Genomic DNA, 22,844 nt, shown 5'->3' with positions numbered 1-22,844 from the left:
GACTGGCTCTGTGTTCTCTGTGCAGCACTGCGGTATATGTCAGAGTTATAGAAACGCGTAATAATAATAGTGTATGACTGTGGGGCAACATTAGAGTGTAAGCTCCTCTGCTTGAGACTGATGTGACTGGCTCAGTGTTCTCTGTGCAGCACTGCGGTATATGTCAGAGCTATATAAATGAGAAGCTCTGGTCATTATCCATTTCTTACAGGGCTAACACCCCACTGATAGTATGGGCAGAGACCTTCTTTAATGTCTCATCCCTCTAACAAGGCAATATGTATTGAGGGGATACCTTTCTATTGCCATTTATCAACTGCAAAGCTAAACTGGGAGGGTGTCAGGGACAGAGACTAGTGTGATTGACTCTGTACAGCACTACAGCATATGTCAGAGCTATATAAATGTATATTAATAGTGTGTGACTGTTGGGGAACATTAGAGTGTAAGCTCCTTTGGTGCAGAGACAGATGTGACTGGCTCTGTGATCTCTGTACAGCACTGCGGTATATGTCAGAGCTATATAAATGTATATTAATAGTGTGTGACTGTTGGGGAACATTAGAGTGTAAGCTCCTTTGGTGCACAGACTGATATGAATAGCTCAGTGTTCTCTGTACAGCACTACAGCATATGCCAGAGCTATATAAATGTACAATAATAACAGTGTGTGACTGTGGGTGACAATAACAGTGTGTGACTGTGGGTGACATTACAGTGTAAGCTCCTCTGGTGCAGAGACTGATGTGATTGTCTCAGTGTTCTCTGTACAGCACTGCGGTATATGTCAGAGCTTTATAAATGTATAATAATAGTGTGTGACTGCGGTGGGACATTAGAGTGTAAGCTCCTGTGGTGCAGAGACTGATGTGACTGGCTCAGTGTTCTCTGTACAGCACTACGGTATATGTCAGAGCTATATAAATGTATATTAATAGTGTGTGACTGTGGTGCAGAGGCGTCCCTACGGTTGGTGTCACCCGGTGCGGTAACACTTGGTGTCACCCCTCCAGAGAGGAAGGAGCGGTGCCGGAGTAACGGTACCCTTGAAGATATGTATCCCCTGAAGCAACTGCGAATGTGCCGGTTTCATGCTGAAGAAGCCGATCACCGACTTTAGCACTGGAACCGGAACGCACTGGAACTGCAAGCACTGATGTGAACTATGACATTGACAACCATATCACCTACTTTCTGTGCGTTATGGATTCAGAAAAAAAGCAACTGAAATGCATGTCATGTGAACTGGCCCTAAGGGCTCCATCCCCCCTGTGCTTGCACACAGTAATGACTGCATACTTTACATAGGTAAAGCCCACATATGTAAACGTGTTATTGCTGTGCATGTTCTAGGGAGAGCATTCATTCTATCACTAGACCTCCTCTGTGACTTTAAACTGGTAACCTGTAAAGAGTTTTAAAGCGTCGCCTGTGGAGATTTTTAAGTACCGTAATTTGGAGACGTTCTACGGACGTGTGCAATTTTTTAAATATGAAATGTTACGTATCTATTTACTCGGCGTAACATCACCTTCATATTTTACGGAAAAAAAAAAGCTTGAAAAGCCAAATATGTTGCAAATATCATGTGACAAAAAATTGCAACAACCACTATTTTATTCTTTATGGCCTCTGCAAAAATAAATACATTATATATATATATATATATATACACTATATTTTCAAAAGTATTGGGTTGGCCGGCCTTTCCACGCACATGACCTTTAATGGCCTCCCAGTCTTAGTCCGTAGGGTTCAATATTGAGTTGGCTCCGCCCTTTGCAGCTATAACAGCTTCAACTCTTCTGGGAAGGCCGTCCACAAGGTTTAGGAGGGTGTCTATGGGAAGGTTGGACCATTCTTCCAGAAGCACATTTGTCAGGTCAGGCACTGATGTCGGGGGAGGAGGCCTGGCTCGCAGTCTCCGCTCTAATTCATCCCAAAGGTGTTCTATGGGGTTGAGCTCAGGACTCTGTGCAGGACAGTCAAGTTCCTCCACCCCAAACTGGCTCCTCCATGTCTTTATGGACCTTGCTTTGTGCACTGGTGTGCAGTCATGTTGGAACAGGAAGGGGCCATCCCCAAACTCTTCCCACAAAGTTGTCCAAAATGTCGCCTTAAGAGTTCCCTTCACTGGAACTAGGGGGCCAAGCCCAACCCCTGAAAAAACAACCCCACACATAATCCCCCCTCCACCAAACTTTACACTGCACAATGCAGTCAGACAAGTACCGTTCTCCTGGCAACCACCAAACCCAGACACATCCATTGGATTTCCAGACAGAGAAGCGTGATTGGTCCCTCCAGAGAACACGCCTCCACTGCTCTAGAGTCCAGTGACGGCGTGCTTTACACCACACATCCGACGCTTTGCATTGCACTTGGTGATGTAAGGCTTGGATGCAGCTGCTCGGCCATTGAAAAACATTCCATGAAGCTCTCTACACACTGTTGTTGTGCTCATCTGAAGGCCACACCAAGTTTGGAGGTCTTTAGCTATTGACTCTGTAGACAGTTGGTGACTTCTGCGCACTGTGCGCTTCAGCATGCGCTGACCCCGCCCTGGCATGTGACGTGGCCTACCACTTGGTGGCTGAGTGGCTGTTGTTCCCAGTTGCTTCCACTTTGTTATAATCCCACTAACAGTTGAGCGTGGAATATTTAGTAGCCAGGAAATGTCACGGATGGACTTATTGCTCAGGTGATCACCTATCACGGGACCACGCTTGGAGTCACTGAGCTCCTGAGAGCGACCCATTCTTTCACCAATGTTTGTAGAAGCAGTCTTCATGCCTAGGGGCTGATTGTATACACCTGTGTCCATGGAGGTGATTGGAACATCTGAATCACATGATTAGGAGGGCGGGGCCAACACATTGGGCAATATAGTGTATGTATATATTTATAAAATGTTTGGGGGTTCTAAGTAATTTTTTTAGTGAAAAACACTGATTTTTTTTTTGGTGGGGGCAGTAGAAGCCTTTTGTAGATGGAATGGTGGGGGTGGTGTGGGGTACATTTTGTAAAACCTGTCACTAGGGAAAGTAAATAATTAAGCAGTACAATGTAACAGTAACATGTGAATGGCAGCATTGTGTTATGTCTGTCGATGATTTAGAGGAACAATGATTAGTTGAAGGGGAAGTGACTGTAACAGCTGCTGGGCAGAGAGTGATCAGCATCTATCACGGCCGCTGTCAGACACTTCCTCAATTATCTGGAAGAGGTCTGATGGATGATATAAGCAGTGATCTTTCACAGCCCTCCTGTGTACCGGGGAACACGTCTGTTTACATTCTACTGTATATGGATCTGTTATTACAAGTGCTAGCCACACACACCTATCCCCGTGTGCTATGGTGGGTACGCTGTTTGGGGGGTCTCATCCTATCAGGGGCGGACTGACCATTCAAGCATTCGGGCACTGCCCGAGGGCCCGGGGTCAGTAGGGGCCCCATGAAATACCCCTGGTACCTTTTATAGGCTTTTTTTTAAAACAGGGGCCCCATGATCCCCTATTGCCCGGGGGCCCCATGCGTTGTCAGTCCGCCCCTGCATCCTATATAATATTGAACAGTGTCATGAATTGCAGGAAAGACTACTCATCAGCCAATGAGAAGCTCTGGTCATTATCCATTTCTTACAGGGCTAACACCCCACTGATAGTATGGGCAGAGACCTTCTTTAATGTCTCATCCCTCTAACAAGGCAATATGTATTGAGGGGATACCTTTCTATTGCCATTTATCAACTGCAAAGTTAAACTGGGAGGGTGTCAGGGACAGATTGACTCTGTACAGCACTACAGCATATGTCAGAGCTATATAAATGTATAATATTAGTGTGTGACTGTTGGGGGACATTAGAGTGTAAGCTCCTCTGGTACAGAGACTGATGTGACTGGCTCAGTGTTCTCTGTGCAGCACTATGGTATATGTCAGAGCTCTATAAATGTATAATGACAATGGTGGAACATTAGAGTGTAAGCTCCTCTGGTGTGGAGACTGATGTGATTGGCTCTGTGTTCTCTGTACAGCACTGAGGAATATGTCAGAGCTATATAAATGTATAATGACAATGGTGGGACATTAGAGTGTAAATTTTTGTTTATTAAAATCTTGCAAACAAATAACATCATAAAAATCATATTTACATATATACAGAATAAAATATATATAATTAAACAAAACCAGCTTACTTCAGCAAAGTACTAACAAATCCTGACCGTCACCTAAACACCCCCTCAGACTAAGAAACGATGAAACATCGATCCCATGTATGCAGCCTTTCTTCAAAAATCTGATGTTACAAAAATCTAGGGGACGTGAAAGGACAGAAAGAGAAGCCACGCCCCCGGAGACTGACAGACAGCAGCTACGGGGACCTGACATTCCTCCACGCCTTTGTCCAGGCCCCCGGCCACCACCTGTCCTTCTCAAGAACCCGAATCTTCCCAACCTCACCCAGAATGTTGTTCACCACCACCTCGACAGGAAGGACTTTGTTGAGAATGAAAACCTGACACGTGCATTCCATGTGAAGTAACGGACTACTAAGCTAAATAGAAAAAGTGTCTCAAAATCAAAGTCCCGGTGAGTCTGAAAGGCTCCGTAAGACCACTCCGCGTAACTCAAGCGGGAAAGGAGCCCCACCCACCCGCTTGTAGACATCTATATTAAAGGGGCACTGAAGCAAGAAATGGTCCATTGTCTCCTCCACCCCAGCGCACTCCACTCAACATTAGAGTGTAAGCTCCTCTGATGCAGAGACTGATGTGACTGGCTCTGTGTCCTCTGTACAGCACTGCAGTATATGTCAGAGCCATATAAATGTATATTACTACCACTACTAACAATAATAATAATAGTGTGTGGCTGTGGTGGGACATTAGAGTGTAAGCTCCTCGGGTGCGGAGACTGATGTGACTGGCTCAGTGTTCTCTGTACAGCACTGCGGTATATGTCAGAGATATATGTGTATAAGAGTGTAAGCTCCTCGGGTACAGAGACTGATGCGACTGACTCTCTGTACAACACTACAGTATATGTCATAGCTTTATCAATGTATAATCATAATAATAGCATGTGACTGTAGTGGGATATTAGATTGTAAGCTCCTCTGGTGCAGAGACTGATGTGACTGGATCAGTGTTTTCTGTACAGCACCATGGTATATGTCAGAACTATATAAATGTATAATACTGTGTGACTCTGGTGGGGCATTAGATTGTAAATTCCTCTGGACATTAGATTGTAAATCTTCTGGTGCAGAGACTGATGTGATTGGCTCAGTATTTTTTGTACAGCGCGATGGAATATGTCAGAGCTATATCAGTGGCTAATGTGAATGGCTTTATGTATTATACTGTATAAAGTTGAAAAAATAAATGTCAGGACAGCACAGTGGTGAAATGGTTAACACTTCCACCTGGCAGTACTAGGGACTTTGGTTCAAATCCCAACCACTGCACCTCCTTGAAGTTTGCACGTTCTCCCTGTGCCTGCGTGGGTTTCCTCCGGGTACTCCGGTTTCCTGCCACACTCCAAAGACATGCTGGTAGGTTATTGGCTCCTGTCTAAATTGTCCCTAGTATGTGTATGTATGAATGTGAGTTAGGGACCTTAGATTGTACACCCCTTGAGGGTTAGGGACCTTAGATTGTACACCCCTTGAGGGTTAGGGACTCACGTGAATGTACAATATATATGTAAAGCGCTGTGTAAATTGATGGCGCTATATAAGTACCTGAAATAAATAAGATTTCAGTATGTAGATGTCAATCATTGTGTTGGACACCTGCCAGTGACAATCTTCCAGAATGTTTTTGCTCTCTTGTGGCCCCCACCGATTTCCTTATCTTATCTGCTCCTCGGAGTGTCTGTTGGAGTAAATACATGTCTCTGGAGATCACATTAATTCCTATCAGGTCAGGTTTAGATTAGTGACACTAATTGACTGAACTGAGAAGGTCCTCATGTCACTCTTGATGGGTTTTTCTAGGTGGATCATTTGAAATGCTTGACTTGAGGAACCCGTGGTCACCACTGGACCTCAGGCCCTTCTGGCTAAGTAACTAAAGAACCTCACAAAGGTTTCAGCTATTCCTTTGCTAACTGTTAAGTGCATGGATATCATACAGGCCTATGGTATAGGTCAGCGACGCATGTTGGTAGAAAAAGCATGCCCAGTGTAAGCCTAAAATACAAACTCTTATCCTCACAAACCCTAGTTGATCCAGAAGAAGAAAAATACTTTTGCAGTGTCCAGTTTGTTTTTACAGAGCTTTTGAATGGCCTAAAGGTAGGTTCACATGGCGGTATCTCTGAAAGTGATCAGCGATATAATGCTTTTCAGAGGGTAGAAGAGCAAGGGCTTCCAAGTGATACTGCTGCCTCCTGAATGCCTGCTTTTTTTTTGCCAACTTGCAATTTTGAATGGAAGGAACCCACCCCAACCATGACGCAAATAAGCCTCGTGGTTGCATCATGGTCCTACTAACATCAATGGCCAAGCTTGACAGGTGGTAGCACCTTTCAACTCAACACAGCATGTGTACAATTCTGTCCAACTGGCTTGTTAGGTTTCAGTGGGTGGCCAGTAAAAACGCAGATGATTTATACCGCCTGGACAAGGCCAAAATCCAATTTTGAATGGAAGGAACCAGGGGCGGACTGACCATTTGGAAACTTGGGCACTGCCCGAGGGCCCGGGGTCAGTAGGGGGCCCCATGAGATGCCCCTGGAATCTTTTTCATAGGCTTTTTTGAGTTTGGGCAAGGACACAGGGGCCCCATGATCCCCTATTGCCCGGGGGCCCCATGAGTTGTCAGTCCGCCCCTGGAAGGAACCCACCCCAACCATGAGCCGAAGAAGGCTCGTGGTTGCATCATGGTCCTACTGACTTCAATGGCCAACTTTGACAGGTGGTAGCACCTTTCAACTCAACACAGCATGTGTACAATGCTCTCCAACTGGCTTGTTAGGTTTCAATAAGTGGCCAGTAAAAACGCAGCTGGTTTATAACGCCTAGAGAAAGCCACAGCCCAATTTTGAATGGAAGGACCCCCCCCCCCCAACCATGAACCGAATAAGGCTCGTGGTTGCATCATGGTCCTACTGACTTCAATGGCCAAGTCTGACAGGTGGTAGCACCTTTCAACTCAACACAGCATGTGTACAATGCTCTCCAACTGGCTTGTTAGGTTTCAGTGGGTGGCCAGTAAAAACGCAGCTGGTTTATACCGCATGGAGGAGGCCACAATCCAGATCAGTATTTTGCAATGTATTCAATAATGATGGTTAAAGGAACCAGCCCCGGAAGGTTTTACCCCCTTCATGGCCAGGCCATTTTTGTCACAGAGCTGTTTTAACTGGTAATTATGCAGTCATGCAACACTATACACAAATTCAATTTATATAATTTATTTTCACACAAATAGAGCTTTCTTTTGGTGGTATTTGATCATCTCTGAGTTTTTTCATTTTTTATTATATAAATGAAAAAAAGCTGAAAATTAAAAAAAAAAAAAATTACGTCTTTGGTAAAAAAAAAAAATCACAGTAAGTGTATATTGATTGGTTTGTGTGAAAGTCATAGCGTCCACAAACTATGGTATAGATACTGGAATTTTTTTTTTTTAAATACTAGTAATGATAAGGAATATTTTCTACTTTCTGTTCTAAAACATATCCAATAAAAACATTGAAAAATCAAATGAATTCATAAATTTAGGTCAAAATGTGTTTTGCTACATGTTATTGGTATAAAAAAAACCCCATCAAGTCAAACTTTCAAATTGTTTTGTGTTCTCAGGGTGCAGGGTGCGCACTCTCAGCACATATGTCTTTTTTTAATAGAACGCAAATGTGCGGCCGCTCGGAGTCTAGGCCCAGATGCCGGGAGGCGCAGATTTGTGTTCGGCCAGCGCCAAGAGGTTAATGACACTGGATGGGAAGGGGTTAACATCTTGGGTAATCAAGGGGTTAAGTGTGTACATAACAATTTGTGTAATATGTGCTGAGTTTTACTAAAGATCTCTCTGCTTTGCAGGGAAAAGAAACCGAGAGATTGTTCCCTCTGTACAGAGCTCTGTGTTGTTTGTAAACACAGAGCTCTGGGCTGTGATTGGACACAGCCAATCAGCGGGTCCCGGCCATGAATCATTGACTGGGACCTGCTGACTAACTCGGCGGGAAGTCGGCGGGCATGGGCGCGCGCCCTGTACCCAGAAGAGGCCAGCGACGTACAGGTGCCTTCACGTCAGGCTGCCTGTTCGCAGTACATTGCGGGCGGGTGATTCGCAAGTGATTAAGTTCTATTAGCCTCACAATGGTGTGATGTGGTGGATTGCGTTGGAACCGCGCCACGCCGTTCATGACCCCAGTGCACACCACCGCTTTGTGAACTGGACTGATAGGAGCAGAGGGACTGTGCTGCCCTTAGTCCCCTCAACCACGTTGATCAGACTATACATTGTAACTTTGTAGGGGAAATGTGCAATCAGACGTGTAGCTCTTGTAAGGCAAGTATTTGGACTTTTCTGGTGTAGATGTTTAAATATATAGGACTGATTCTAATAGAAGGAAGGAAATTGGGCGATACCGCGGATCAATAGTAACTGGCATCTGGCTGGTTAGTAGAACTAATGGCAACACTTTTTTTTTCATTCTTTTTCAGGCTAAAGGGGGGTTCTAACCCAGGGGTGGACTGACCATTCGAGCTCTCAGGCACTGCCCGAGGGCCCGGGGTCTGTAGGGGGCCCCATGAAATGCCCCTGGTACCTTTTTTATAGGCTTTTTTGAGTGTGGGCAAGGACACAGGGGCCCCATGATCCCCTATTGCCCGGGGGCCCCGTGAGTTGTCAGTCCACCCCTGTTCTAACCCCTACCAGTTATTTTTCCACCATCCGTGCCCCCTCTGGAGAGATTTCCCTTCACTTCCTGTCCCTTAGACAAAACAGGAAGTGAGAGGAAATCTCTCCAAAGAGGTTGTCACCAGAACTGACGTCCCCAGTGGAAGATTCCCCTCTTTCCCTGTCCTGGTGACAACCAGGACATCTGGCTGGTTAGTAGAACTAATGGCAACACTTTTTTTTCATTCTTTTTCAGGCTGAAGGGGGATTCTAACCCCTACCAGTTATTTTTCAACCATCTGTGCCCCCTCTGGGGAGATTTTCCTTCACTTCCTGTCCCACAGACAAAACAGGAAGTGAGAGGAAATCCCTCCAAAGAGGTTGTCACCAGAACTGGTGCCCCCATTGGAAGATTCCCCTCTTTCCTGTCCTGGTGACAACCCAACATTTAGGATTTGCCTTCACTTTTGGAGATTAAAGAAAACAGGACAAATAGAGGGTGAATCTCCCTAAGGGGGGCCCACAGATAGCAATAAAAACTGACGGGGGGTCTAATCCCTCTCCAATCTATCCAAAACTATAAAAAAAAAGTTTGCCTTTAGTAAGACGCTGTGGTGACAACGCTATACATTTCCTCTGGGGTTCAGATCACATGACACAGAAAACTTTTACAGTAACAAAGGTCACTTGACGGAAAAAGCTGTCTGCAGATATGTGCGGAGTGTGGTCTGTCTTCCCAGGCAAAATGTCATGTCAGTGTGCGCTGCGTCCTTCCCGCTGTCACCTGACGCATGTCCATTACAGAAGGGGCCTCTCAGGGGGCGGGCACTGCGCCAGGACGTCACCTTTTAGGGCCGGTTCACACTACATGCGTTTCAGTTGCATATTTTCTGCATCCAAAACGCACAGAAAGCAGGTGATATGGTTGTCAATGTCATAGTTCACATCAGTGCTTGAAGTCCAATGTAGAACAGGCTGAATTTTTCTGTAATGGAACTTGATAAAATGCATAAAAAATGCACCGGAACGCACAAATACGCACTGGAACGCACATGTCCCTAACTGAATTGAAGAAAAAGGGAAGTGGAAAAAAGGAACTGGAACGTGTCAAAATCGCATCCGGAAAACACCAAAACCGCACTGGAATGCACATGTCCCTATTTAAATTGAAGAAAAAGAGAGGAAAAAGTGAACTGGGGTGCATAAAGAAATGCACCGGAACGCGTCAAAAATGCATCAAAAACATGCATGAAGAAATGCATCCAGAAAGCATCTGGACTCTATTTCTATAGTATGATCCGGCCCTCACTGTCACATGATTGGTGGCTGTGCATGGACTCTGTCGCCTCTTCTCCAAGCCGAACGCACAAATGATGCTGGAGATTAGACGTGTGCAGAATGACAAAAATCTGTTTAGTTTCGTTTCATAGTTCCATAGTTCATCCAGTGCAAAACCGGGGCCCAGCTGCCTATTCTTTGGTGAACTCACCAAACCTGCCCTTGAATTGAACCCGGTGAGATTCACCCATCACTATTGCCTGATGAAGGAGCCAGTGAAGAGCAGATGAGGTGCAGGTGACTCAAGCTACTTCCCAGAAAGAGTCCAGGGTGCCAGCGCCTGCCTGAATAAAGCCTTGGGGGGGGGGGGGGGTTGTTGGTAAAACCGGGGCCCAACTGCCTATTTTTTGATGAGTTCACCAAACCTGCCCTTAAATCAAGTCCAAGCAGATTCACCCATCACTATTGCTTGCTGAAGGAGCTGCTTTAGTGTGCATGAGGTGCAGATGACCCAAACTGATTCCCAAAAAGAGTCCAGGGTGCCAGCGCCTGCCTGAATGAAGCTTTGGGGGGGGGGTTGGTTGGTAAAACTGTGGCCCAGCTGCCTATTTTTTGGCGAACTCACCAAACCTGCCCTTGAATTGAACCCAGACGGATTCACCCATCATTATTGCCTGATGGAGGGAGGTTGGTAAAATATTGGTCCACCTACCTATTTTTTGAGTAATTACCAAACCTGCCCTTGAACTGAACCTGGTTAGATTCACCCATCATTATTGCTTGATGAAGGAGCCAGTGAAGAGCAGGTGCAGGTGACTCAAGCTACTTCCCAGAAAGAGTCCAGGGTGCTAGCACCTGCCTGAATAAAGCCTTGGGGGGTTGTTTGTTAAAACCATGGCCCAACTGCCTATTTTGATGAGTTCACCAAACCTGCCCTTGAATTGAACCCGGTGAGATTCACCCATCACTATTAGTACCTGATAAAGGAGCTGCTGTAGAGCAGATGAGGTGCAGATGGCTCAAGCTACTTCCCAGAAAGAGTCCAGGGTGCCAGCACCTGCCTGAATAAAGTCTTAGGAGGGTTGTTTGGTAAAACCGTGGCCCCACTGCCTATTTTTTACTAGTTTACCAAACCTGCCCCTGAATTGAACCCAGTCAGATAAACCCAGCATTATAACCTGATGAAGGAGCTGCCGTAGAGCAGATGAGAAGCAGATGACCCAAGCTACTTCCCAGAAAGAGTCCAGGATGTCAGTGCCTGCCTGAATGAATCCTTAGGGGGGTGTTTGGTAAAACCATGGCCCAACTGCCTATTTTTTGACGAGTTCACCAAACCTGCCCTTGAATTGAACCCAGTCCAATTCACCCATCACTATTACCTGGTGAAGGAGGGAGGTTGGTAAAACCATGGTCCAGCTGCCTATTTTTTGACTAGTTTACCAAACCTGCCCTTGAAATGACCCCAGTCCGATTCACCCATCACTATTACCTGGTGAAGGAGGGAGGTTGGTAAAACCATGGTCCAACTGCTTATTTTTTACTAGTTTACCAAACCTGCCCCTGAATTGAACCCAGTCAGATAAACCCAGCTTTAAAACCTGATGAAGGAGCCACTGTAGAGTGCATGACCCAAGGTACTTCCCAGAAAGAGTCCAGCATGCCAGCACCCGCCTGAATGAATCCTTAGGGGGATATTTGGTTCACAAAACCTACCCTTGAATTGAACCCAGTCCGATTCACCCATCACTATTACCTGGAGAAGGAGGGAGGTTGGTAAAACCATGGTCCAACTGCCCATTTTTCAACTAGTTTACCAAACCTGCCCTTGAATTGAACCCAGTCAGATTCACCCATCACTATTACTTGGAGAAGGAGGGAGGTTGGTAAAACCATGGTCCAACTGCCCATTTTTCGACTTGTTTACCAAACCTGCCCTTAAATTGAAGCCAGTCAGATTCACCCATCACTATTACCTGGAGAAGGAGGGAGTTTGGTAAAACCATGGTCCAACTGCCCATTTTCCGACTAGTTTACCAAACCTGCCCCTGAATTGAACCCAGTCCGATTCACCCATCACTATTACCTGGAGAAGGAAGGAGGTTGGTAAAACCATGGTCCAACTGCCCATTTTTCAACTAGTTTACCAAACCTGCCCTTGAATTGAACCCAGTCAGATTCACCCATCACTATTACTTGGAGAAGGAGGGAGGTTGGTAAAACCATGGTCCAACTGCCCATTTTTCAACTAGTTTACCAAACCTGCCCTTGAATTGAACCCAGTCAGATTCACCCATCACTATTACTTGGAGAAGGAGGGAGGTTGGTAAAACCATGGTCCAACTGCCCATTTTTCGACTTGTTTACCAAACCTGCCCTTAAATTGAAGCCAGTCAGATTCACCCATCACTATTACCTGGAGAAGGAGGGAGTTTGGTAAAACCATGGTCCAACTGCCCATTTTTCGACTAGTTTACCAAACCTGCCCCTGAATTGAACCCAGTCCGATTCACCCATCACTATTACCTGGAGAAGGAGGGAGGTTGGTAAAACCATGGTCCAACTGCCCATTTTTCAACTAGTTTACCAAACCTGCCCTTGAATTGAACCCAGTCAGATTCACCCATCACTATTACCTGGAGAAGGAGGGAGGTTGGTAAAACCATGGTCCAACTGCCCATTTTTCGACTAGTTTACCAAACCTGCCCCTGAATTGAACCCAGTCCGATTCACCCATCACTATTACCTGGAGAAGGAGGGAGGTTGGTAAAACCATGGTCCAACTGCCCATTTTTCAACTAGTTTACCAAACCTGCCCTTGAATTGAACCCAGTCAGATTCACCCATCACTATTACTTGGAGAAGGAGGGAGGTTGGTAAAACCATGGTCCAACTGCCCATTTTTCAACTAGTTTACCAAACCTGCCCTTGAATTGAAGCCAGTCAGATTCACCCATCACTATTACCTGGAGAAGGAGGGAGTTTGGTAAAACCATGGTCCAACTGCCCATTTTTCAACTAGTTTACCAAACCTGCCCCTGAATTGAACCCAGTCCGATTCACCCATCACTATTACCTGGAGAAGGAGGGAGGTTGGTAAAACCATGGTCCAACTGCCCATTTTTCAACTAGTTTACCAAACCTGCCCTTGAATTGAACCCAGTCAGATTCACCCATCACTATTACTTGGAGAAGGAGGGAGGTTGGTAAAACCATGGTCCAACTGCCCATTTTTCAACTAGTTTACCAAACCTGCCCTTGAATTGAAGCCAGTCAGATTCACCCATCACTATTACCTGGAGAAGGAGGGAGTTTGGTAAAACCATGGTCCAACTGCCCATTTTTCAACTAGTTTACCAAACCTGCCCCTGAATTGAACCCAGTCTGATTCACCCATCACTATTACTTGGAGAAGGAGGGAGGTTGGTAAAACCATGGTCCAACTGCCCATTTTTCAACTAGTTTACCAAACCTGCCCTTGAATTGAAGCCAGTCAGATTCACCCATCACTATTACCTGGAGAAGGAGGGAGTTTGGTAAAACCATGGTCCAACTGCCCATTTTTCAACTAGTTTACCAAACCTGCCCCTGAATTGAACCCAGTCTGATTCACCCATCACTATTACTTGGAGAAGGAGGGAGGTTGGTAAAACCATGGTCCAACTGCCCATTTTTCAACTAGTTTACCAAACCTGCCCTTGAATTGAAGCCAGTCAGATTCACCCATCACTATTACCTGGAGAAGGAGGGAGTTTGGTAAAACCATGGTCCAACTGCCCATTTTTCAACTAGTTTACCAAACCTGCCCCTGAATTGACCCCGATCAGATTCTCCCATAACTAATTCCTGATGAAGGATCCGTTGTAGAGCGGAGGAGGTGCTGGTGACACAAGCTGCTCGGCAGAAAGGGTTAAGGCGCGTTGGCTCTCAGGAAGGTGGCATCTGAGTGGCACTTGTAGCTGAAGTGGCACTTTTATCTCCTCCGTCAGCTTGGAGAACAGACAGACCCCGGGGTGACATCCCAGCGCTCTTCGGGAGGGATCACCGTTAGGTGAGGAGGGCAGTTTAGTCTTCCTTTTTCTGGTGGCTCTGGTTTTCATCTATTAAAACGAGACACCTAAATATTTCCCCAGCCCCCCCCCCCCTCCATCTGCTACCTGCGTACATTTCATCGTATATTCGCTGTAAACATTTGCCTTCCCCTCCTGAGCGATCATCAATTCCGGACAGGATGTGACACGGCGCGGAGGGGGCAGGTACGATACATCACAGCGCGCTGCTTTAAACAAAGTGACTTGTTTTCATTTTCCAAAATAATTTAGGGCCGTGCCAGTGTTAGTGGGAGGTCAGCCAACTGCGGGCGGTGAAATGCCACCCATCATGGCTGCCGACCCCTCCAGATGGATCTGAGGAGACCGTCTCTGTTATGAGCAGAGGAAACAACCAGCGAGTGTCCGCCGGAAGCAGGAGCTCCGTACATCTATAGGCGGGGCGGGCAACTCTGGGCAGCATGGTGGCTTAGTGGTTAGCACTTCCGCCTGGCAGCACTAGGGTTGTTGGTTCAAATCCCAACCACGGCACCACCTGCCTGGAGTTTACATGTGCTCCCTGTGCCTGCATGGGTTTCCTCCAGGTACTCTGGTTTTCTCCCACACTCCAAAGACATGCTGGTAGGTGAATTGACTCCTGTCTAAATTGGCCCTAGTATGGATGTGAGTTAGGGACCTTAGATTGTACACCCCTTGAGGGTTAGGGACTGATGTGAATGTACAATATATATGTAAAGTGCTGCATAAATTGACAGTGCTATATAAGTACCTGAAATAAAAAATAAAAAAACTCACTACAATGGCTCAAAAAGTATCCAGCACTCAGCCGTGATAGCCAGCACAGAGGGCTGGAATAAAAAATACATTCTTGATGCAACAGAAGAGATTTTCCTACCCTAGGTTCACATGTATGTGGATTTCAATGCGTTTTTCAGTTTTCAGAAACACACTACAGACCCCTCGCCCTCCAAAGGATTTACCTCCCCTTCCTGACCAGGCCATTTTTTCCGTTACCGCGCTGCGTTACTTTGAATGACAATTGCGCGGTCGTGCAATGCTGCACCTAAATGAAATTTACGGATTTTTTCCCCAAAAATAGGGCTTTCTTTTGATGGTAATGTATTATGCTCCTTGTCTTTGCTAAAAAAAAATCCCAATACATGTAAATTAATTGGTTTACGTGAAAGTTATAGCGTCTACAAATGGCGGTATATATGCTGGGATCGTTTTTTTGTTTTTCCTATGAATAGAGCTTCTTTTGATAGTATTTAATCACCTCTGCATTTTTTATTTTTTGTGCTATACACAAAAAAAAGACTATAACTATAAACTATATTTTTGACTTTTTTGCTATAAAACATCCAGTGAAAAAATGTAAAAAAATCAAATTTCATCATAAATTTAGGGCAAAATGTATTCTACTCCATGTCTTTGCTGAAAAAAAATCCCAATACGTGTAAATTAATTGGTTTACGTGAAAGTTATAGCGTCTACAAATGGCGGTATATATGCTGGGATTTTTTTTTTTTTTAATACTAGTAATGGCGGCGACCAGCGACTTATAGCGGGACTGCGGTGGGCATTTTGACACTGGGGGAGGGGAACTGACTAACTGCCGCTGACATCCCCAGTGACACCAATACAGTGATCACTGCTAATAAAAAGCATGGACGCCCTCCCAGAACTATCCGCCCGCACTGTAGCTGTCCTTTGGGTATAGCGCGGTTGGGAACGGATTAAAAGAAAAAATGTTTTGCTTGTTTTAGTTTTGGTTCACATTACTGCGACCTGAAAGTTGCGCGACTTGCACTGCGACTTTGCCAGGCAACTTGAGTACTACTTTGATGCGACTTTGAAGCAACTTTCAGGGAATCTTCCTGTAATGCATATAGCATCAAGTCAATGACACTCCTGGGATATTGATCTGGTCAGGTAAGTAGCAGAGGGGGTTGTTCATCAGTTTCAGCTGCTTTGGTGTTAATGAACTTAACAACAGGTGCACTAGATGGGCAACAATGAGACGACCCCCAAAACAGGAATGGTTTTACAGGTGGAGGCCACTGACATTTTTTCCACTACTCATCTTTTCTGACTGTTTTTCACTAGTTTTGCATTTGGCTAGGGTCAGTGTCACTACTGGTAGCATGAGGCCATACCTGGACCCTACAGAGGTTGCACAGGCAATCCAACTCCTCCAGGATGGCACCTCAATACCTGCCATTGCCAGAAGGTTTGCTGTCTCCCAGCAAAGTCTCAAGAGCATGGAGGAGATTCCAGGAGACAGGCAGTTCCTCTAGGAGAGCTGGACAGGGCCATAGAAGGTCCTTAACCCATCAGCAGGACCAGTATCTGCTCCTTTGTACAAGGAGGAACAGGATGAGCACTGCCAGAGCCCTACAAAATGACCTCCAGCAGGCCACTGGTGTGAATGTCTCTGACCAAACAATCAGAAACAGACCTCATGAGGGTGGCCTGAGGGCCCGACGTCCTCTAGTGGCCCTGTGCTCACTGCCCAGCACCATAGAGCTCAACTGGCATTTGCCATTGAACACCAGAATTGGCAGGTCCACCACTGGCGCCCTGTGCTTTTCACAGATGAGAGCAGGTTCACCCTGAGCACATGTGACAGACGTGAAAGGGTCTGGAGAAGCCGTGGAGAACGTTCTGCTGCCTGTAACATGGTTCAGCATGACTGTTTTGGTGGTGGGTCAGTGATGGTCTGGGGAGGCATATCCATGGAGGGACACACAGACCTCTACAGGCTAGACAATGGCACCCTGACTGCCATTAGGTATCGGGATGAAATCCTTGGACCCATTGTCAGACCCTACGCTGGTGCAGTGGGTCCTGGGTTCCTCCTGGTACAGTGGGTCCTGGGTTCCTCCTGGTGTAGTGGGTCCTGGGTTCCTCCTGGTGCAGACAATGCCCGGCCTCATGTGGTGAGGGTATGCAGGCAGTTCCTGAAGGATGAAGGAATTGATATCATTGAATGGCCCCCACGCTCACCTGACCTAAATCTAATAGAACACCTCTGGGATGTCATGTTTCAGTCCATCTGACACTGCCAGGTTGCACCTCAGACTGTCCAGGATCTCAGTGATGCCCTGGTCCAGATCTGGGAGGAAATCCCCCACGACACCATCTGTGGTCTCATTAGTCCCCAGACGTTGTCAGGCATGCATACTGTACAAGCACGTGGGGGCCACACAAACTACTGAGGGCCATTCTGAGTTGTTGAATGAAATTTCAGCAAAATGGACTCTCCTGCTGCATCATTTTTTCACTTTGATTTTCGGGGTGTCTTTGAATTCAGTCCTCTGTAGGTCGATCATTTCCATAAAACGATGGGGTATCCTTACAATCCTAACACATCACCACGTCCATACCAGTATAGAGATCCAGCAGCAGATTTGTCCCCATTGAGATCTGATGGGTTTTCAAAGTCTTCCTTTCATTTTTTTGAGCAGTATAAATGAGGATCCAACTTAGAGGCTACTTCTATAGAAGTCTATGGGCACAAGTTGGATAGATGTCTCCTTGAAGTAGTCCAGGAACCTTTTCTAAAGTCTGAGTGACTTCAGTAGTGCTAATTAAGACAGCTCTCATTGACTAACATAAGATTTCACATGCGTCATGTGACTTGGGGGTCTCAAAAGTCGGATCCCAAGTTGCGGCACTGTGAACCAAGCCTTAGACCTTTGGTCAATGTTTTTATTTGTTACAATTTCAATGTTCAAATTGTTCCTATGAAAAGGTTCCTGTACTACTTTAAGGCGACCTCTATCTGACTTGTGCCCATAGACTTTAATGGAAGTCGCCTCCAAGTCAGATGCTCATCTACAGTATATTGATGTGATTTTGATCCGACATTACAAGAAGATTAACCAGGCATTCCCGGAAAGTCGCTTCAAAGTTGCTTCAAAGTTGCATTCAAGTTGCATCAAAGAGTTACTCAAGTCACTAGGAAGTCGCCTGGCAAAGTCACATTGTAAGTCGCACGACTTTCAGGTCGCAGTAGAATGAACTGAGACTAATCCTTCCCCACCCCATAATAATACTACTACTAGTGTGTCATTAGAGAGATTTCCCGTCACTTACCGCTCAGAAAGGAAGTCAGGGGGAATATTCCAGACAGGGACACAGCAATAAACATTTGACAGCGGCTCTAACACTCTTCTTCTTTATTTCAATATAAAACGCAGAGCTGCAGGAGAAGATGAGCTTTATGGATTTAGGATTGAGAAAACTGAAGTTTATTCTGCTTATACTTTTCCTTCCATTTATTAAATCCTTTCTGTTTTCATTGAATACCTTATTATAGACCCAGTGAGGTCACCGCCAGGTCTCTGTGCTTCTCTATGCAATGCAGGCAGATCATGGCTTCCCCTCCCTCCTAGATTATGAGCTCGAAAGAGCAGGGCCCTCAAACCCCTCGTGTATTGTATTGTTACTGTTTTGTCTCATGTTCTGTCCCCCCTGCTATTGTACAGCGCTGAGCATACCCTTTGGCGCTATATAAATACTGTATATTAATAATAATGGTGGGAGGGGCTGGAAGGGTACTGTGCGCATCTTCCTGAAAACATCACCGCAACCTGCTTCACTGCAAGGGCGGACTGACCATTTGGAAACGAGCACTGCCCGAGGGCCCCGGGTCAGTAGGGGGCCCCATGAGATGCCCCTGGTACCTTTTTCATAGACTTTTTTGAGTTTGGGCAAGGACACAGGGCCCCCATGATCCCCTATTGCCCGGGGGCCCCATGAGTTGTCATTCCGCCCCTATGCCTCAGTACTCCTCCCAAGAGGCTTCAGCCCTGGTGTAAGCAATGGGTCGGCTCTTGGGAGGAGTTATGCAAATATCAAAATTCCTTGTTGGGTGGGTGTCAGTCTGGAGGAGTGGGCGTTCCTAGGCAGAGGTTGGACTTGCATGCTTGTCTGCTCTAGGTAACGCCCACATGGGATGCTGGGCCTCCATGATTGAAGGAACTGAAATCCAATGAATGAAAGGGGCGGGCCAGGCAAGAGAGGAAAGGGCTAAATGATGCTGGATGTCCTCCAGCTAGGAAATGATCCAGGCTTCCATTGCACACTATAACAAGCTCACAGTGTGCAATGAAATCAAAGTACACCGGGGGCGGACTGACCATTCGAGCACTCGGGCACTGCCCGAGGGCCCGGGGTCAGTAGGGGGCCCCATGAAATGCCCCTGGTACCTTTTTTATAGGCTTTTTTGAGTGTGGGCAAGGACACAGGGGCCCCATGATCCCCTATTGTCCGGGGGCCCCATGAGTTGTCAATCCGCCCCTAGAGTACGCCATTTCAGTCCAGGAGAGGAGCCGGTACAACTGTGCCAGACTGAAGGGAAGGTCGGAGTTCCACTTTATTGTAAACTGGGTGGCCTTTCTAATTTTAGGCCATCTGCAGCGTTTGCTGGAGAGATCTGTCAGCTCCCTGATTGGACGGCTGTTTAAACTGAACCCAGATCGGAATTTTTTTTTTCTCCTCCAGCTCTAAATCTGGATCTCCATGTGGAACCTTCCACAGAGCGCCCCGTCCCTGGCTTGTGTCTCCAGTGATGGGTCGGAGGTCCTGCGTCTCCTCTGGAATACGGTTGCACCTTGCTGCAGAATTAGAAAGGGGAAAAAACGTCGTCATAATGGAAAATAAGACAAATAAACACTGAGATTTCTGTCAAGATTCCCATCTATAAATAGAGCTGGAGGGGAAGCGAAGGTTTGGTTTGGCATTCAGGATATTAATGCTGAGAGCAATGCCAGCTTCCAGTGTTATCAGAGGGACGAGGAGGTATTACACCGCTTGGAAGGCAGAGCCGTGATTGGAGGAGCTTGGCGGGATAGCTAGACGTATTCTAGAGTTATAAACAATGACAATGAGAGCTGCTTTTCAAATAGATCTTCCCGTCCCAATCTCCGACACCGAGAGTCTTCTCACTTCAATGCTGAGTCTATGATGTCATAAAACTGACTAGTGCTTGTGATGTCACTGGTCACCTGTGATTGGATAGGCTACTTTCTCATGAATATGAAGGGTCTCGGCGAAGTCACTGGTCACCAGTGATTGGATAGGCTACTTTCTCATGAATATGAAGGGTCTTGGCAATGTCACTGCTCTCCAGTGATGGATAGGCTGAGTTCTCGAGAAGTTGAAGGGTCTCGGTGATGTCACTGGTCACTAATGGTGGATAGGCTGTGCTCTCATGAATATGAAGGGTCTCGGTGATGTCACTGGTCTCTAGTGATGGATAGGCTGTGTTCTCATGAATATGAAGGGTCTTGGTGATGTCACTGGTCTCCAGTGATGAATAGGCTGCGTTCTCATAAATATGGAGGGTCTCGATGATGTCACTGGTCTCTAGTGAATAGATAGGCTGTGTTCTCATGAATATGGTGGGTCTCGATGATGTCACTGGTTTCTAGTGATGGATAGGCTGTGTTCTTGTGAATATGGAGGGTCTCTATGATGTCACTGGTCTCCAGTGATGGATAGGCTGTGTTCTCATGAATATGAAGGGTCTCGGTGATGTCACTGGTCTCTAGTGAATGGATAGGCTGTGTTCCCATGAGTATGAAGGGTCTTGGTGATGTCGCTGGTCTCCAATGATAGATAGGCTGTGTTCTCATGAATATGAAGGGTCTCGGTGATGTCACTGGTCTCTAGTGAATGGATAGGCTGTGTTCTCATGAATATGGAGGGTCTCGATGATGTCACTGGTCTCTAGTGATGGATAGGCTGTGTTCTCGTGAATATGGAGAGTCTCTATGATGTCACTGGTCTTTAGTGAATGGATAGGCTGTGTGCTCATGAATATGAAGGGTCTCGGTGATGTCACTGGTCTCTAGTGATGGACAGGCTGTGTTCTCATGAATATGAAGGGTCTTGGTGATGTCACTGGTCTCTAGTGAATGGATAGGCTGTGTTCTCATGAATATGAAGGGTCTCGGTGATGTCACTGGTCTCTAGTGATGGATAGGCTGCATTCTCATGAATATGAAGGGTCTCGGTGATGTCACTGGTCTCTAGTGATGGATAGGCTGCGTTCTCAGGAATATGAAGGGTCTCGGTGATGTCACTGGTCTCTAGTGAATGGATAGGCTGTGTTCTCATGAATATGAAGGGTCTCGGTGATGTCACTGGTCTCTAGTGATGGATAGGCTGCGTTCTCATGAATATGAAGGGTCTCGGTGATGTCATGTTTAGGGAAAAAAAAACATATTTCCTCTCCCAAGGACCCCAGTACTTTGTGGGTTCACCTGCTCTGATATTTCTTTATAAAGAATTTAATATTTGTGGTTTTCTACCAGATGTTGTGCTCTTTAGAACAATCACAGAGCTGTGTCGATTTCACACATGGAATTTGGTTCCCAGGATCTGTCCGGGCTGGCAGTGACAAGGTTAAAGGGCTTCCCAATATTACCCTCACAGTAGTAGAGGAGCAGAGTCAGTTTGTGTAATGTAGGTGGGATGGTCTGTTTTTGGGGAGGGTAATTGCTCCAATTCAGAGATTCCCAGACAAGGGGTCAGGACTCTTGTGGGAAAAACTCTGAGATTTCCGTACTCCAGTCGCTTCTGTCAGGGTGATAAAAATAGGGGAAAACGATCGGGATGGCGAGAAAGGGGGCAGGGAAAATTCTGGATTTATTCTTATTTAATGTTTGTTGATTGCCATTAAATAAATAGACGATATTTCAGGATGATGAAAGGATGAAGTGTATGTTTAATTCCAATATTAAAACTATTCTTCCTGTTCATACTAAATGGAATGAATAATGTAGACATGGAAACGGAGTCTTTGGTCAGAGATCTACAGATAACGTGATAAAAATATTCTTCATTCAAAATGACAAAAAGTAGAAACTTGCTGAATGAAATCTGTGGAAAGGTAAATGAAAAGGAGTCTTATATTAAGTTCCTTTTCTTTCTTTTCACAGAACAGGCGTAATGTCTGAGAGTGATGTGTAAAGAGCAGAGTACACAGCGATAATCATTGAGTGATCCGATTGGTTGATACAAATTTCTACTGCTCTGTGTATTGCTTCTTAAGAAAGACAAAACAAATTTTAATTCATCTCTCTCTGCACTTTCTTTCTTTCTTTCTTTCTCTCTCTCTCTCTCTCTCTCTTTCTCTTTCTTTCCCTCTTTCTTTCTTTCTCCCTCTTTCGCTCTCTCTCTCTCTCTCTCTCTCTCTCTCTCTCTTTCTTTCTCTCTCTCTTTCTCTCTCTCTTTCTTTCTTTCTTTCTTTCTTTCTTTCTTTCTTTCTTTCCTTCTTTCTTTCTTTCCTTCTTTCTTTCTTTCCCTCTCGCTTTCTTTCTTTCTTTCTTTCTTTCTTTCTTTCCTTCTTTCTTTCTTTCTTACTTCCTTTCTTTCTTTCCCTCTCGCTTTCTTTCTTTCTTTCTTTCTCTCCTTTCTTTCTTTCTTTTTTTCTTCCTTTCTTTCTTTCTTTCTTTCCCACTCTCTCTCGCTTTCTCTCTCTACCCTTCTCTCTCTGTCTCTCTGTCTTTTATTTCCTTTTCTCTGTCTCTCTACATTTCTTTCTTCTTCCTCCCTCCCTTCCTTCTCTGTCTGTCTTTCCTTTTCTCTATCATCTTCCCCCCTCTCTTTCTCTCTCTCTCTCTCTCTCTCTCTCTCCTATTCTCTCCCTACTCCCTCTA

This window comes from Staurois parvus, unplaced genomic scaffold (assembly GCF_062004578.1).
Source record: "Staurois parvus isolate SC_StPar_1 unplaced genomic scaffold, SC_StPar_1.0 ptg000487l, whole genome shotgun sequence".
NCBI lineage: Eukaryota > Metazoa > Chordata > Amphibia > Anura > Ranidae > Staurois > Staurois parvus.
Note: the sequence above shows the minus strand (reverse complement) of the source record.